Here is a 6,000-nt window from a genome sequence, read left to right on the forward strand (position 1 = left end):
TCTTGGAAATGAAAACAAAAGAGCGAAACAGATTAGACGTGGAGAATGATATTCGTTGTGCTCTTTCCACTATTCTTCCACCACATTCATGAGTTGTCAAAACAACAAATCACAAGCTTCACACAGACTGTTAAATGCACTGACTCTTATACTGTATTTTGATTGAGTGTATTCTTTGAATAAAATACTTTTTAGCACCGTTCTTCATTAATTAAATTATTTTAGTATGAAAAGGAATATTAGGCGTACAGGCTAAAAAGCTTATTACTAGCGAAAGTTTAGTTTATTTTCCAAGACTTAGATTAAAATATTAATGTAGACGAGTTTTTAACAAACTAAATTTATAGGGGGGGAATTTAGATTTGAATAACGACTGAAAGGGTCCACCGGTTAAAAAAGGTTGGGAACCACTGAATTAAGCGATTAGTTTTCGTCAATTATTGTAGTAAGAAAACAACAGTGGAGTTGTTACAAACACATCGTCGGTTCGGGAAGGTTGTAATGCTTTCTCTCTGATTTTAATGTTACGTAGATATTGCGTAAATATTTGTCTTGGCAACGTCATGTTTAGGTCTCCTACATTTGTCGCCAGAGTGGCGCTGTTTTAAACTTTTGATACGAATCCTGTGGAATCATGGGACAGCGACTTTCTTGCCCTCTCGCTATGATGTCTGTGTTTTGTTGTTCAACGTAACTTTTATGTATTTAGTAAAGATATGGGCCACTGCTTTCTAAGCGCAGTCGAAAGTGAACGGCGCAAACGGCGCTTTCCAGTTTCCATCCATCCTTCAATTTATTTGATCAGTTTAGTAGCTTGATGTGAGCATTGCCATAGCATGTATTCGCACTTTTAGTGCAGCTTCATTTATGGCATGAATATAAACAGTAATAGTTTAGTTCTATCTTTCAGATTTAAGCTCGTTGTAGGTGTTTGCCACAACTATTCGAAATCTCTCTTTTTCTTTGTCTTTAAATACCAATCTCAATTTGATATAGTTTATTTCGAATTTGTCTATTGCAAGGGTACTGTCTTTTTGAGTGGAAACGTTGGAAATTAATAGAAATTATTTGAGAGCATTTCGTTTTGGCACCTACAGACTAAACTGCAGTGATTCTTCATGTATTACGAATCAAGGATTTGGTAAGAGCTGCGAATTTCAGACGAATGTCTGGATAAATTCGTTATTCGAACAGCGTTTTTTGCAACTATCCGCCTAACCTAACCCTATATCAGCAGCATGCAGATACGACCGCTCGACCAGTAACCACGAAAAAAAGCAGACTTAGGCTAGATCACTCTAATTTTGGTTGTCGTATTTTAGGTGTGTCGGAAAATATTGTACGAAACGTTCAGCTTCAATCGATTTGCTTGTTTCAACTGTTATTGCTTGTTTCAGATTAGTTTTGAAAGTATTTTTTGCTTGCTATTATAATCGTGTGCTTTACTGATAATGAGTGTTAAAATTGAAGAAGGCCAAAGGCGTGGTTCCAATATTTACGTACACGAAGGCTTTCGATATTTGTTAAATTACAGTCGAAATGGAAAGATGTACGTGCGATGTACTTTGTACAAATCAAATAACTGCAAAGGTGCGGGTACTTTTGATGCATCGTCATTGAGTATATTGGTTACGAAACCTCATAACCATGATGAGACATTGTATCAAGCTGAAGTTGTTGCTTTGAAAAGCGCTCTCAAAAGGAAAGCTGAGAATGAAACAGGAAGTTTGCGTGAACTTTTCGATAACGAAACGAGAAGTAACCCCTTTGGTGCAAGTATTTCATTCAAGGAAATGGAAAGCTCGATGTCAAAAAGAAGAGCTTCTACAGTGCCCAAAGTCCCTAAAACGATAGAAGACTTTATTGATTCCTTGATGCAAAGCGGGTTTAACACCTACTATCAACGGAATGTTGAGTGCGAAGGAAGTGTGTGTGCCATCCTTCTCTCCAGCGATACCATGAAGAGTGAACTTGAAAATTCGCACACCATACAATTTGATGGAACCTTTTTTACAGTTCCAAAGCTTTTCTTTCAGATGTTTACCATATTTGTCTTCAAAAACAACCATACGCTACCAGCCGTGATATGTTTTATGGTGTCAAAAACGAAGAAACATTATAAGGCAGTATTTTTAGAAATTAAAACAATGGTGCCTTCATTTCAGCCGACAAGGGCCATCTCTGATTTTGAGGCAGCATCACGAGGCGCTATTAAGGAAGTATTTCCCAACATCAACCTTGTAGGTTGTATGTTTCATTACAAACAAGCACTTTGGCGCCAATTGCAACACCATGGTCTAGTCAGTAGTTACTTTTCAAACAGCTCCTTGAAAAATTGGATAAAATGTGCAATGGCACTTCCGTTCGCACCCGCCTCAGATATAAATGCTGCATATGATGCATTGAATGAGCACATCGACATCACTTTACAACCATCAGGATTGCTGAAATTAGAAAAGTTCAAAAAGTATGTTAAATCATACTGGTTAGATAGGGTGCAAGCGATGGAACTCTCTGTATTTGATGTTGACATCGCCACAAACAACGGTGCAGAGTCCTTTCACGCCAAACTAAAGCAGCGTGTGAAAGTAAACAAGCCCAATGTATGGGTCTTTATGAAGAACATTAACAATGTTATAGCTGATTTCGACAACGAATATCAGCGGTTAGCAAATGGGCTGGAAATTTCGCGGCCACGCAGACAGGCTACTCAAGATCTGTTCGATTTGAGAACTGATCTGAAGGAGAAGTTTAGAAGTAATCAGATTACCCTTCTGGAATATATCCAGTCCATATCAGCCAATGAAGCAGATCTAGAAGCAGTTCATCTTGCTTCGAATATTGGAACGGATGTTGTGACAAGTCAGCCATCTCAAGAAAAGTGTGTCGTTTGCCTTCAGCCTCGTTCAGCCACATTTTGCTTCGATCCCTGTGGCCACGCTAATGCATGTGAAAGTTGCGCGTCACAGATCGTAGACTTGGGATATCATTGTCCGACATGTCGTGTAACTGTGGCCAAAATAATTAAAATATTTTCATAGTTTTAACGTTGTTTGTGTTTTGTTTTGCATGTTAGATTAGTTTAATGAATGTACTGGGTCAGTAGACCAGCGTCACTTACGATCTATCAATTTTGAAATTGGTTTCGCCCAATTCTAGGCTTCAGCAAAAGGCCGAATTCGTGAAGTCGGATCGAACCCACAATTTCCTGTTCACAAACTCGGATTTAATCTTTGATTATTGATTCTACTTGTCTTTCATCTCAGATTTAAACAATCTTTCATTAATGAAAGAAGTGGCGAATCAGTGATTAACTTCTAATTTCTGAATAAGCCTACAAAATTGTGGGCTCAATCCGAGGTCGAGTTATAGGAGATGCGATCCGACTTTGTGAATTCGACTTTAAAACAATGATGATGTTCAGGTTGGTCTTATTCGCTATCTCTCGTCGCTGTTTTTTGTGTTGCTCCAATGTTTCTACTTTGTTGTATAGGCTACTTGTGTCTTACCTTATTGTTTTGTGTTTCGTTAAGAACTAATTTTTCATGTTGCTACTAGCAGACACGTACTATCCGAAAAAGAAACGTAATTTTTTCATTATTTACTTTATTTCGTTTTTATTAAACCTGCAACTGTATCCGATCATTTTGTACACCCTGTAAATGTTTGGTTTTGCACGTGAAATTCCTTTAATCGTGGCTTGACACTTTGAAGGTTGGGACATAGGCGTAGCCGGGGGGGGGAGGCAAAGGGGCCATGCCCTCCCAAATTTCTAAGATTTGCCTATCAATGGTTAGATTATAGTAAGAAAGTAATGGCTGATGTACCCCGACTTTTGTTCCAGCTTCTCGGTGTTATGGAGAGTTACACATTATACAAGGATCGATAGACTAGGAAGCGACCCGAACGATAGAATGTACACAGTAAACAAAATCATCCAGTTTCGGTAACTTTTTCAGTATCTGGAAAGCACACGTAAATAAATAACGCGAAATTGTAAGAATATTATACAGAAAAATTGACGAGTAATTCAAGCTAAAAACACTTTTTAGACAATTTAAAAAGTACAATTTGTAAACATTGAAAATCTGCGAAATATTTGTTGCAAAAGTTATTGTAAAACTGTTCAGAAATTAGACGTAATTAAATATTGAGAAACAATGTAGGCTACTCAGATCAATCAGGAAATTAGAGTCAGCATAAGTTTGCCTCCATTGTTTCTCAGTATTTAATTACGTCTGATTTATAAACAGTTTTACAATAACTTTTGCAACAAATGTTTGGCAGTTTTTAATGTTTTACAAATTTTACGTTTTATAATGTCTAAACAGCGTTTTTAGTCTTATTTACCAGTCACTTTTTCCCTATAATTATATTCAAGGCCGTATTAAGGGTTTATGGGGCCCTGGGCTGAGCTGAAAGTGGGGGCCCTTATCAAGTGACATTTTTTGCTAAAAAAGGTTATCGATCAATGACACTAAAAGCATTTCTCAGCAGCTGGGGGCTCTGCCTTCAAACCCAGAGTTGTGTGTATCGTGTAGTTGGTACTGTGCTTTTGCTGCGATTGGGATCGAAAAAAGCGATTAAACAAGAACATTATTTTTAGAACAACAAAATGACATAATTTGTTCAATGCTGACTTCATTAGAGGGGTGCAAACTCTCAAACTTACCCGAGCGACCCGAGCGAAATACTCTCAAACTTACCCGAACTTACCCGATTCTCTAGGTAGGCTACGCCACTGTTCTCTAGTTGTCTTTTTGAAAGCAAAACCAATCATTTTAGAGCAGATCAACAAATGTATCCATTTGTGAGATAGGTTATTACTGTTCAAAGTAAACTTGATTCTTTCTCCACAATTTTTAGTGGCAACATTTTCAATACAAATTGCTAATAGGCGATTGTTGATAGATAGCCTACTGTACGATAACATGTTCATTTTGTGCAATATACTGTTCAAAACAAACAATATTGTCCCAAGAAAATTGTGAGGAAAAACCTAGTTAATTTTCAACAGTACAGTATTTCTTCGGAAAAGATTTATTTTCTGGTTGAAAAGCAAATTTTGGAATGACAATAAACTTTTAGTGCCTGGTGTGAATGGTGTCGAATACTTAAACACAAAACTGTTGAGATACAGAGCGATCAAAGTAAGCTTAATCGTTTCACAAAAACACTAAACGTTTTGTTTTTGGCGCAACTTTACGTATGAACTGTGAATTGTTTGTCAGCTTCACACGATAAAAACAAAATCATATTCATAGGAGTAGGCTATAGGCAGGGCCGGATTAACCATTAGGCTAATAAGGCTATAGCCTTAGGCCCTGGAAAAGTTCGGCCCTCAATTATTTTTTTAAGGTTAAATTTTTGTAAAGCTGGTAGTGATACAGATCCAGTACAGTAGGCCTACAGTTTTTGCTTAAAAACGAATGACTGAGTTGAGTCAATACATATGAAGAGCCCATTTCCAATACCACGTAAGCGCCACTTTTATCGAAATTGAGTTTAGAGCAGGGCTTTTCAACCGGGAGCCGTTTGTCGGAGGGTTGCGAGGCGCTTGAAATTCCAGTGTATTGTTTTCAATTCTTTTTTGCCAGAAAAGATTAAAAACTGCGTTTTTTCGCAATTGAGCATTCCTCTACTTGAGGTTATTATATCGTTTAACAACGCTATGGTAAAAAAGCAAAATTATGTAGAATCCTATGCAAAATATAGATTTCTCAGTATCGTTTTCAACGGCATTAAAAAAATTAGTGTCGGCTATTTTGGAAGTTCTTTTAGCAACATGTGCACGCATTGACAAACTTGATAGCCTAGTTATACAGTATATCTCACTGAAATTGATTTAAATAAATCCATAAAAGATTGCAATAAACTCAACCGGTGAAAGTGCGAAAACGTAGATTATTCTCATTATTTTTTCCCTATAATCTATCTATCCAAGCTTGATAGAAAATGGAAATAACAATCGGAGGAAATATAATAAAAGCCGTAGGCCTA

The sequence above is a fragment of the Aplidium turbinatum genome, chromosome 15 (genome assembly GCF_918807975.1).
Source record: "Aplidium turbinatum chromosome 15, kaAplTurb1.1, whole genome shotgun sequence".
Taxonomy (NCBI): domain Eukaryota; kingdom Metazoa; phylum Chordata; class Ascidiacea; order Aplousobranchia; family Polyclinidae; genus Aplidium; species Aplidium turbinatum.